A 12,747-nucleotide genomic window follows, 5' to 3' on the forward strand; every position below is an offset into this window, starting at 1 on the left:
CGCGTCTAACTACAGCTCGCGAGACGTCCACGATCAGCCACGAGGAAACGAGCTTCCTACCGGCCGTCTTTCGCGATACTCCACCGTGTTTCCTCGCTTCACGGTGGGCTCGGTCTTCCGGCTTCCACGGACCGACAGAGCGTGTCCGGCACTTCGCTGTAGGTTCGATTGCAGGATGCGGCCGGTGTCGACTCGCTGCTCGGAACTCGTACTTGCTGTTCTATTCTTGGGGGTATGCTCCGAATGCCTGATGAAGAATTCGTTGCGTGGCCGTTCTGGATTGTAGCCTTTGCTATATGCTCGATGCTCCAGCGCTTCTGTCGAGTTTGTTGTTTCAAAAGACGAGGCATTGTTTGGCTTGGTGCAAGGGAGATGTATTATCTTGGCCACTGTTTTTAGCTACCTAAAATTACGTTCCTCCGTCTTTAGGCTATGTTTCGGCACGATGGAAGCGTAAAAAGTCTCGAATGATCGCGATAAATCATTTGAAGTGGCTGTCGAATTCTTTGCCCCTTCGATTTTGTTCCTACGCGTACCGCGGTTCTTATACGAAAAAGGAAGTCGCCAGTTGGATAATCGTCCGCCGTTCTAAAAGTCGAATCGTAAAAAAACATCGTAGCATCGAGTTTCGAGCGTCCGCGTAAGGCTACGAGGATCAAAAGGACACGAGTCTACCCGAACATGGTCCACGCGGATATCACGCGATTCATCAGCGAACTGGGTCACGTAGATCTGCTGGCACACGCTCACGCAAGCGTCCACCATTTGCGGACCACTACCGAACCTATCTACGATCGTGAGATACGACTGGCTTGCGAAGAAGTAGGAGGAAGAGGTCACTGATTGCCGAAGGGGACCGCTTCAGTGCGTGTCTGCGCGGCTGAGTGTTAGTCGACGATCTGGCTAAGCTCGTTGGCCCTCTTTCTTTTGTCCCTTTTCTTTCTTTTTTCTTTCTCTCTCTCTCTCTCTCTCTCTCTTTCTCTGCCTATCACTGTACGATCGTCGTGTAACTCGACGAATGAACAGTCAGCTGCCGTTTTGACGGTCACCGGGCTACCGACGCCATTTGCGTTGCGGTAATCTCTCTGGCGTCGGGGTCGAGCTGCTACAAGTTTATTTATCGAGTTACTCGACCAGCAGTTTATGTTTTGTTCATTAGCAGGACTACGAGCCATTTTTTCCCTGCGTGATATCGTTCTCTGTAGTTTCTATCACGTCAAAATTCTCATTGAAAGGGAGGCATTTTTTGGCTCTGAATAAATAAATCAAGCAACGAAGAAAATGCAAGATGTACTTGTAACAAATTGCTAGAAACTGGAGGCTATTTTTCTAACTCTCAATATGTAAATGAAATCAAATTTATCGTGGAATTTCATTTATCTAAATCCATGGAGTTTGGTCGTATGACACAACACGAATATGATTCATGTAGGTATCTGTAGTTTATATAGCAGAAGTTTCTAGTAGAACCCATCGAAATCGTGTACAGAATCATTCAAATTCTGTCACCGAAGTTCACATAATGGAAATTCATCCCACCTATGATTTTTCCTCCTGTGATAGAAATTCACGTTCACATGAATTGACATAATAGACAGGAATACGCTAAAATTGAATTTCCAACAAACGGACTTCTACTCTACTTGGCAATTCCATTTTAAGATTCTCATCCCATTAATCCTGCTGTCTATTTATCCCGTCGCTGGAAATAATCCGAAGGAATCAACATTCCTGGGGCATCGATCTGAAACATTTAGCAAAGGCGACATCCCTGAGGCCGAAGTACGTGCGCAGCACCGATTAAAAGTCTGGATTAGCGGCTGAAAAAGAAGGGAACCGCGGCAGTCTGGCAGCTTCTTAAAGGGAGCATCGTCGTCCTCCCGGCGAGTCCAATTACACGGGCAGCGGCTTCTGCTTTGTTTCACGGCCGTTGCCCGTTGTCTGATGTCTCTCTCTCTCTTCCTCCTTCCATCCAGCATTCTCGTTCCCTCGTTCTCGTGGTCTCGTTGCGGATCGCGGTCGTACACGGTGCAACTTCCGTTGGCAGCCAGCGTTGCGATTCCGCCACTGCCACCTAGCGCTCCGCAACTTAGCATCCCGTTAATTTCTCGCGATCCGCGCTGCGATTACGCGCCGCCGAAAATTTAGCGCTTTTGAACCGCCCTTTAAATCTTCGCGCGCTCTCCTCTTCGTCTGCGGCTAGTCGGGCCGGAAATAGCGTGGTGGCCACCGCCGTGTTAGCACCGCCTAATACGCTCTTCGCGGCCCACTTATTTATTAGGCGTATTAACTCGATCCTGTTGAAACCGTCCCGACTGCTAATTAAAAGTGACCGTTCCTCGATTTGCCCGAGTCAATCACGAGACGAATGGCTTCTTCTGTTTCTTTTGTGCTGGCTGACGAAGAAGGGCGTGTCATCTTAAATATGGCGCTGGGCTTGGTGATGTTTCGCCGTAAATTTCATTGGAAGGTCATGGAACGCTGTTACTCGAAGGCTACCGATCGTGATTGATTAATTAACAGTGAGACGCTCTTGTTTCTCCTCTACTGCCATTCTTCGTCCCGAGACAATTCATTTTGCTTCGATCAATAAGAAAGATAAAGCTACTTACGGTCTATTTTCGACGTATCTTGCCGATCACATGGAAGAACGGAAGAATATTTGTATTTTGTAACAAAAATTCGCTCGGTTTACTTCCTATCGAATAATACGTTCTTCGTTGAAACCGTTCGACAAAACACGCAAGAATAATATCAAATCACATAGTACATGGTAATTCCATTCTAAATATCAAACGTCGATTCTATCATGAACATATGTACACATCACGAGATCCGCGCATTGCTTGCAGCGCAGCGCAGCAAACTTCACAGCAGAACACCAGTGTTCCGGAGGTGTTCACGGGTTTCAATTAGGCGCAGCCAAGGATACGCTTTCTTGTGGCTATAACTTGTGGGCGCAGTCACGCATTTGACGATCAATTAACGGAACGCCGCGTGCAAGGCGATAGAAAGAGAGAGAGAGAGAGAGAGAGAGAGAGAGAGAGAGAGAGAGAGAGAGAGAGAGAGAGAGAGAGAGAGAGAGAGAGAGAGAGAGAGAGAGAGAGAGAGAGAGAGAGAGAGAGAGAGAGAGAGAGAGAGAGAGAGAGAGAGAGAGAGAGAGAGAGAGAGAGAGAGAGAGAGAGAGAGAGAGAGAGAGAGAGAGAGAGAGAGAGAGAGAGAGAGAGAGAGAGAGAGAGAGAGAGAGAGAGAGAGAGAGAGAGAGAGAGAGAGAGAGAGAGAGAGAGAGAGAGAGAGAGAGAGAGAGAGAGAGAGAGAGAGAGAGAGAGAGAGAGAGAGAGAGAGAGAGAGAGAGAGAGAGAGAGAGAGAGAGAGAGAGAGAGAGAGAGAGAGAGAGAGAGAGAGAGAGAGAGAGAGAGAGAGAGAGAGAGAGAGAGAGAGAGAGAGAGAGAGAGAGAGAGAGAGAGAGAGAGAGAGAGAGAGAGAGAGAGAGAGAGAGGGAGATAAGACTTTAGTTTCCTAAACAAGTAATTAACAGTTGCGATACGTGATGTAACCGAGTGCGTGCAGTAATAGCCCAGAGAAATTTCGCCGAACCCGGTGCGGCCGGCACATGTCGATTAATATTTATAACGCGATGCACTCTTTAATAACGCATTCCGCGTACGCTGTCCTTCTTATCTCGCGATATCTTTGCAATTAATTGCCGCCTGGCAAACCGCTCGCCACTAATTAATCAAAATCTTCTCTTCTAACTGTTGCAGGTAAGAGCGCTTTGACGTTTCTCCTACGCGAACGCGTCGTTCACGGTGATGCCGGTAAGTGTTGATACCCTCTGGAGCGTGATACAAACGACGATGTACATCTGGTAATTAGAAACGCCTTGGCACACGGGAATTTTCCTATCAACCGTGTGCCAACGGTTCGTCGCGCTTTGCGAAGGAAACGATCGCGTTTCGCAGCGCAATTTTACGCCTCGTACCTCGATCACATCGAGTATACGCAACCGACGTTATGTTGTTAAAGTTATTAGGGACGTTATTAGCAGGAATCTCGGTATTTTGCTTCTAACGGCACCAACGCTGGCTGGCTTCGGTGTTTCTATTAACGTACTGTTTGTCGTTAGCCAAGGTTCATTCAATAGCAGCAGGTATGGCTGTTTCGTGTCGTAAAGTCACGTTTTCATGCATACGCGTGTCTTGTAAAACGATATATGTGAAACACGCGCGATGGTGGTTCTTCGGTAGACGAGACTGCAGGTTTAGTCTTTTTTGCAAGGTGTCTATGGTGTTTGACGAATAAATCGACGTTAGAAGTTCCTTTCTCGTGATATTTCTCTTAAATACGCTTCAGTTATTTTGAAAACAGCCATCGTTTTAAACCGATCATCGAAATACGGTTATTCTCGTTTGAAATCCAGAAACTTGGAAACAATTGTATCCGTTAGCGAAATATAATCTTCGAACTGATGTTACTACTTTTCAAAAGTCATATTTTCATGCATAGGTGTGTCCTTGTAAGACGATACATGAGAAACACGAGCGATGGCGGCGAGACTGCAGGTTTAACGTTTTTTGCAAGGTGTTGTCACGCGCTCAAGGAGGGCACACGCTCAGAAACTGTAATACGATAGCCTAACACATGCATGCCACAGCCATCAAAACAATAACCAAATAGTAACGGAATAACTGCCTCTGTGTACACCAGGGGGACCAAAACCTCAGTGTAAAAACCCTCCCAAATAAGCGCTCGGGATCAGTCTGTTGTAGCACTTTGAACAGTAACTCTGGTGGATTTGTATAATAAATTCTATTATCATAAACAAAGTTCAATTTCTTCGCCTCATTTGTGAAACGTTCGAACTGCGACGCGACGAGATCACCGGCGATCTATCATTTTCGTAATTTCTTGTGTCTCCTACGTGACAGTGGCTACGTCGTTTGACGAATAAGTTGATATTAGAAGTTTCTTCTGACATTTCTCTTAAATACGGTTCAGTTATTTTAAAAACAGCCATCGTTTTAAACCTATCATCGGAATACGGTTATTCTCGTTTGAAACACAGAAATTTGGAAACAATTGTATCTGTTAATGAAACGTAATCATCGAACTGATGTGACTACTTTTCAAAAGTCACGTTTACACGCGTAGGTGTGTCCTTGTAAGAAGATATATGTGAAACACGTGCGATGGTGGTTCTTCGGTAGATGCGACTGCAGGTTTAATCTTTTTTGCAAGGTGTCTATAGTGTTTGACGAATAAATTGATACTAGAAGTTCATTTCTCGTGATATTTCTCTTAAATACGCTTCGGTTATTTTAAAAACAGCCATCGTTTTAAACCTATCATCGGAATACGGTTATTCTGGTTTGAAATGCAGAAACTTGCAAACAGTTGTACTTGTTAGTGAAATATAATCTTCGAACTGACTACTTTTCAAAATAACCCGTCTGATCTTTCCGTATCAACCAAGCAAACAAAAATAAAACAGTTCTAGTGTTTGTAGGTTGAACGTCATTCGTACGATATTATAACAAAAATTCAAGGTGATCGTTAAAAAAATAGATACAAACGTAAACAATGAATATAAACATGAAAATGACATATTGGATCAACGCTTTTTGTTACCGATATTAACTCTAAAGCTACCTCAATATAATTCTCCTAAACAATTACTGCAAACCTAACCTACAATTCTGCAACTTTTCACGAACGAAGCTCAACAACCTCTGCCACCTCAGCCAGCTCGAAATTATCAGTTTCTATTCAATCAGCATTACACGCAGGTGAATCGAGCATGATTTCATCGGCTGTACGTCGATGGCGTGCTCGCTTATTTATATCATTTGCTGCCTGGTAGGGCGTTACGGACAGGGCGAGTATCCACGCGCTTCTGTTGGCGATACGCCGGCACTGGTCGCTCGATAACTTCACGATGGCCGCGAAAAGATTGACAGCCGGATCCGTCGATGAGTTCCGTCGGACCGAACACGGATTTTCTGCGATTTTCCGCGCGATCCTCGCGCTCGTAGGCCGTGCACGTCTCGCCGAGGTTCCAGAGACTCGCATTCAATTCGGTTCGCGTACGGCCTCCTCGTGGCACGTGGTGCGTCGGCCGCGCCGATCGCTCCACACTCCACGCCGTTTTCCATTTCGAATCTCTCGTTTCGCTCGTATTTTCGCGAGTCTACCGCGCCCGAAAGCTCATTTCGATGGAGTAACACTGGTTTTTTTGAAATAGCTTGTACATACATCGAAGTTTCAGAGGCAATATTTTACGAAGCCGGACTGGCCGGAATTTGCCAGTTTTTAAAAGCACGCCGGGCAACCGCGGCGTGTACAGGGTGGTTTTTAGAAGGGGAAACGATTATGTGGGTGGAGCGGTGGGAAAGTCGATGTTTTCTATTTTTCCCTGATACGAATTGTATAGTCGGAGATAACGTCTACAGCGGATAAAACGAATGAAAGATGGAATTGATACGGGCGAAATATCGGCCGCGGACCGAAGTAAATTAATCGATTAACCTTCGCGTTTCAACCAACGCTCCGCTGAAAACTGGCCGACAGATCGATCAGTTTCTATTTGCATAACGAAAACAAATCACAGGAAAGCGTTCGTCAAATATGTATATTCCCGAAAGAAAGACGTAATTTTCTTCTTTAAAAAACGTACACCAAGTATTGGTGAAATCTGGTTTCTCGACGAAGCTACGCACCCTCTCGTACACATTCATCGTTCGTCTCTTAGGCGTTCGGTTTCCTCATCGACTCTGCAATTTATTTGGTCCGGTTGGAAACGAATACGGGTAACGACTGGTGGAATACGGGCGATCAAATGTTATCGAGCGTACGCGTCCCTTTGTTGACGCAGAAAGAAGCAGCGTGACAGCGGTTCGCAACCCTCGATCCTTCCATAATCGAATCGAGGGAGGGACGTACATAGCAAACGAGCGAGTGAAAAGCAGCAACGATAGGATACGATTCATCGGCGGAGCAGAGGAGATTCTCTGTTCGCGGGAGAAAGTGTAAAGCAGACAAGGAAGACGAGGAAGCAAAGGAGAGAAAGAGAGCGAGCAAGCGTGACGAAGACAAAGAGAAAAGGAAGAAGAGGGAGGGCTAGATATACGCAACCACCGTCGTGTTGGATCACGGGGGCGTAGAGAGAGGAGCGAGAGAAGGAGATCGGCGGACGCGGGTGTACAGGGGCAGAGTTAGAAGAAGACAGAGAGAGACATAGACGAAGAGCGTAGCTCAACGCATGTGCACAGGGCGCCTCGCGTCGCGGCGCTCTGGTCCCGCCGGTCGGAGGCTGCGAAACCGAACGGCCGGAATTCGCGGACCAGAGTGGTCGCATCTCTCGGTTCAGATATACACGCGCAGCGCAAGCCCCAGGTCCGCGGTTTTCCATGAAAATCGAGGAACGCGCGGCCCACCCGACGCTGGCCAACGCTATCGTACCAGCTGAATCGCGCGTCGATCGTCGACGGAATAATGCCGCCGCGAGTATCGTTCCGTCATCGGTGACGAACAACGATCATTTCGAAGCACACGCTCCACGATCGTATCGCGACCACGGTGTGCACGTGCGACATGATCGTCCGGAGAAAAAACGTCCGCTGAATCCAGCCTATCGCTGGTGTGTCCGAGTCTCTACAGAGGGAAGTGCGTCCAGTTAACAGAGACGATCGTACGGCGCTCTGAGGCAGCACACGGTGAAGTCATTGGAGGAGAGTTGACGCGGTGTGTCTACCACTTGGCGAATAGAAAATCTTCTTTTATCTGTCGCGACGCCGGCGGATGTTGTTGCATCGACAGGCTTCGCGGATTCAACCAGCTGCATTCGCCTCAGAATTGAACACGAAATACGATCGAATGAACCAGTGGGGTTCATGACTCGCTAAGGCAATCGCTCGCTTATTTTTTATTGTTATTCATCGGCAGACGGCTTGGCTGTGGCTGGCACTCGCGATACGTTAAACGTTCCACGACCGTTTACTCAGTGGGATTTTATGCGAAACGTTGACGCGAGTAGGTCGAGTGGTTTTTGTTAGTGTGCGGGCGTAAAGGACGCGAAGAAGAACACTGAGAAGTGACACGCGTATTTGAGAATACGGCACCGATCGCGGATTCTGTGAAACGGTGGTAGCGAACAGGCTCGTGTGAGAGAAGGGTGATGGTGATTGGACTCGAATGGTCGCTTCGCGTCGTAGAGCAGAGTAAGTTTCCACGAAGGACACATGTTTGGTGGACGGTGTCGGGTCGTTTCCACTCGAGGCCAAATAATTCGGTGCTGGCTGGCTCGGTGACTGTACGTGTTCACGTTCGGTCTGCCAGGACCACGACCACGAGCACGACTAGGGCCACGGGGCTGCCCGAGGAGGTGCCGGTGCGTGNTGGAGGGAAGAACCAGCCACGACGGAGCCCAGCGCCGGGGCACGGACAACAAGGCCCCCGGTGCAGGGAAGAAGCCAGGCAGAGGGGGAAACCGGGGCCAGCGTAGCAGCAACGGCCCTGAAACTACAGGGGAACCTAGCTACCCCCTTGCACAGGGGGGAAACCAGGAGGAGACCTCGCCGACGGAGGCGACGGAAAAAGAAGCGACGGAGGTGAGCGCGTTCACTCCCATTCTTCCTCATTTTTCACCGCCATTCTTCGATTCTCCGTTTCTTTTCTCCTTCCCCTTCCTCGTCTTCGTCGTCAACGCGAACCGTAGCGATCCTTAGCGTGTTTTTATTCACAGCGTGCACGGTTGCACGTCGTCGAAACTGCCACCTCGACACGTGTAACTCGCACCGATCTTTGGAAACGAACGAGATTTCCTGGAGCTTTTGCCACCAGGATTGAGTCGTCGTGTCTCGTTTCTCGAGCGTAGATTTCACGATTCGTGGAAGTACGCGGATCGTGTCACGTGCACCGGCGAAAAACACAGCGGTGCACCGGTTCTCGCGGCCTCCCTTCGGATATCGAGCGCGAACGCTAATAAAACGATGCGCAGCCAACCGAATTGCCGCAATAACGCGATGGAGATCCGGTTTCGCGAGCATCGCCCGGCTTTTTACGAATTATCCACCGGAGAATGCGACCGGTGTGGTCCTAAGAGGGAGAAATGCCGGCTGAAATTCCACGGCTGTCCGTCGGTCGAATCTCAACGAGCCTTCGATTCGAGACGGACGCGAAACCAGCGAGTTTCGAATCATGGATTTGTTTGCTCGAGAAACAGGCCGCACACGGAATTCGACGCTCGCGACAACAATGAGCGTCGCGCGTCTCGCTAAATATAATTCGCAGTTCTGATTCACCGGGAAACTAATTAATTTGGCCGGCCGTCTCCCGCAATTTATCGCTCTAACACTTCCAACCGTGTAATCCAGCCGCGCGAATTGGACGCCTGCACGACGGCATTCTTACGTTTCACCGATTTTTCAAACAAAATCGTTTTTCTTAGAACGCGTCGAATAGTAATCACGTGTCGCTAATATTTAAATTCCACTCGTTTTTCTATGGACTTGGCGAAGATTTCAGAATATTCTTCTACGAATACTCTCAAACTTATTGTACACTCTCGCTATACCGTAATTAGATTCCTGTCATTAACTCTGAAGATTTCTTAATGGTATGTGAAAATCTCGAATATTATCGCTAATATTAAAAATATCATTTTTTCTTCCTTAACGGATATAAGGAAGGTTCAACGATGTCCTCGCTCTCTACTCAAGCACTTAATTATCGACTCTGTTCTACGATGATGCGTCCAAATCTATAAAACTGTCGATTTACTAAAGACGTAACAATTTACACTATCCTTAATTAATATTAAAATGGGATAAGGAGGAGCGACGTAAAATACGACGAACGAGCCGCGTGTCGGTCGAATTAAAGGGAAGGCAGAGGGTGCACGGTCGTGTTTACGTACAACAGGTCACTCGTTGAATAATTTAGCAGAGGAAAATATTGGAGAGCGGCTAGTGACAGGCCTTGAACGTCGCCAAGAAACGACACGAAATTCGCTTGAACGGTGCATCGACTGGCCGCAACGTTATGATAAAATGCGCGACGTACGCGCAGATAACGTGACGTTTAAATTAACGCCGCTGCCGCAACAAGCGACACGCTTCGAGTGTCACATTACGATAGCCTCGGTAACGGTTGATCAATGCTGCCGCCAAAATTCGTTACCGAATTCCTGCTTATTCATCAAAATTGCCGCCGCTATCGATGAAACGTTCCAACATCGACGAAGTTATCTGATTTTTCCTCGTTCCTCTTTTTTCCTTTCTCGTTCATTCTATTTTCTTTCCTACTATTTTTCATCCGCTTTTTTCCCCCGATTTTCGTTTCCCGGGGGGGTATCTTCCGCTAACACGTCCGCCCGATGAAATCGAAAGCCGCGCCCCGTAAAAATAAACGAACGCGGTCGCGCTAAGCGAATCGAAGAACGAATAAATTGCACAGGTAGCGGGAATCGAAGTCGCTGAAAGATTAATCGTTATTGGCGCGGGTGCGTCTGCTTCGTAACACGTGGCTGCCGTCGCACTCTATTTGGGTCTGTTTTAACGCGATCGATCGTCTGGCGATAGATTTTTTCGTTTGAGAAAATCCAAGAAATCAGGAATTAACGTAATGAAGATAGCGAGAATAATCGATGAAATTGCTTTCTGTCGTATGGTCGAATCGTTAATTTATAGTCTTCTTGGCGAGTAAATTTCTTCGTATTATTAGCGTGTTCGTCTTTTCGTAGTTTTATGATAATTGTAACAAGACCGTGGTAGATTGCCTGGAAATAAATTAATCGTTTGGCCGCTTTCACGTTTTCCGCTACTTCTGCGCGTTTACGCAATACGTTGGTCTTCACTCCTCCTGTACAATTAGCGATGCCATGGATAGCCAACTTCTTCCCACGTTCCTTTCTCGAATTTCCTTTCACGCGAAAGACGTCGCAGAAACTAAATATCGATTCGTTTCTTAGAAGTCTGCAGCTATTATTTCCAAGGAAGATAACTTGGTTTTTTCAGCGAAATGTAAATGTGAATATTTTTTGAAAACAATTTATAAAACTTCTTGCGAGTCCGTTTCTTTGATAACGTCGTTTCGATACTGCAAGTTTCATTTCTGTCAATTCCCATCTTACCACAAGCAAAGAACGATATCTTCACTTCTCCACCAATCAATTTCCCCAGCTGCACGACATCTTCATCCAAACAAAGTTTGTGATAGCAACATAACCTTTCGATGCCCAATACCAACTTAAAAATAAAAGAACAGAAATACCCGTGTCACCTATCACGATGATTCAAGAAACTGGGAGAGGTTAACTTGTCAACTGCCAACTTACATCTTACCACAAGCAAGAAACGATATCTTCATTTCTCCATCAATCAGTTTCCCCAGTTGCACGACATCTTCGTCCAAACAAAGTTTGTGATAACAACATAACCTTTCGATGCCCAATACCAACTTAAAAATAAAAGAACAGAAATACCCGTGTCGCCTATCGCGATGATTAAAGAAACTGGAAGAAGTTTCGCTCACTCGACCACTGGATACACGCGCTTTCTCAACAGTCCTTGCAAGACTAACGACGACGCAAGAATTACCGTTTCCTCGAAAAGTGCGGGCGCGCGATCAGGCTGCGTGGTGCGCCGCGTGCCATGGTCATTCGATAATTCGCTAACCGCTCTTTAATTGTAATTGTTCCGCGGCGGATTCCAGGTCGGGCCGTGGGGTCCACGCAAAAACACGGATTCCAGCGTTAGCTGCAATTGGTCGGTTGGTTCTTGTTGTGTTACGAAGGCGGCCATAGCGCCGACCGCTCGACAGCGCGTCACAATGCCGTTTTTCTTCCGGCGCGTCAACAAATTTCATCGACGTGCCGATCGGATGCCTCGCTGTCGACCACCNTGTCGACCACCGCGCCACTGCGCGTGGAACGAGCTTCCCAGGAAACATTCCTCCGGCTAGTTTGTCCGCGAGCCTAGATCGCTTACCTAGATACCTTAATGGCCGGTCATTTTGATTAAATGCCGATAATTGGCGCTCGATCAAGAGAGCCGCGAGATCGTTCTGCGTTCGCGCCACCAGTAGATTAATCGTTCGTCTCGCCAAATAAAATCGGTCTGCCGTGGAAAAACCGTGAAACGAAACGATTTATCCGGTTTGATTTCTTGTAGCTCGACCGATTTCTTTCCGTTTATAAGCGTTTTATGCGCTACGGATTGAGTAAATGATATACGTTCTATTGTAGAATTTTGATATTGTAGGAAGTTCTTCTATCGAATGATCAAGTCATCGACTCGTCTCTCGTGCCTTCATAAAGTTGGCTATCGCGTAATTAAAGGCTGCAGCAATCTTCTGCCCATCAAAATACGTAGCGAGAAGCGAGAAATGAAAACGAATGACAGTAAGAAGTAACTAGAAACGACCACGTACGAGAACCCTCGTCTCGATCGTCATTCAGTTACGTGTCTCTGTGTGATACTTCGGTAATACTCGTACGCGGAAGACAAAGCCTTCGGATCTAAAAGTACAAAAATTTATTTGCCACGAATTTACAATTCTTACTCTTTATTACAATAATCCCTTCGACAAACAAAATACAATTGGCCTCATCGTTACTTACCCGGCTCCCAACACTCTACGGTCCGTATTTTACTTCTCAAGGCGTCAGAAGCATCTGCCATCTCGACAATCTTCCAGCTTTATGACATTTAAAAAAAAAACGCCATGCTGGTTTTTTTTTTTTTTTTTTTT

The 12,747-nt window shown here is 47.0% G+C and overlaps 1 protein-coding gene across 6 annotated transcripts in view; it reads left to right on the forward strand.

Annotated features, from left to right (window-relative positions):
• The window catches only part of LOC100747045 (homeotic protein antennapedia), a 247,000-nt gene that overhangs the window by 181,181 nt on the left and 53,072 nt on the right, over positions 1–12,747 (forward strand). Inside the window, exon 2 of one of the 6 annotated variants that reach the window (XM_012382461.3) lies at positions 3,765–3,818. The exons of 4 other annotated variants lie outside the window; for them this stretch is intronic. The gene's annotated coding sequence lies outside the window, so the exon portion shown is untranslated. Of the gene's footprint in view, positions 1–3,764; positions 3,819–7,328; positions 8,607–12,747 lie in introns of those variants that run through there. One more of the 6 variants, XM_024365856.2, reaches the window with a different exon arrangement.

The sequence above is a fragment of the Bombus impatiens genome, unplaced genomic scaffold (assembly GCF_000188095.3).
Source record: "Bombus impatiens unplaced genomic scaffold, BIMP_2.2 scf_0152, whole genome shotgun sequence".
NCBI classification, from domain to species: domain Eukaryota; kingdom Metazoa; phylum Arthropoda; class Insecta; order Hymenoptera; family Apidae; genus Bombus; species Bombus impatiens.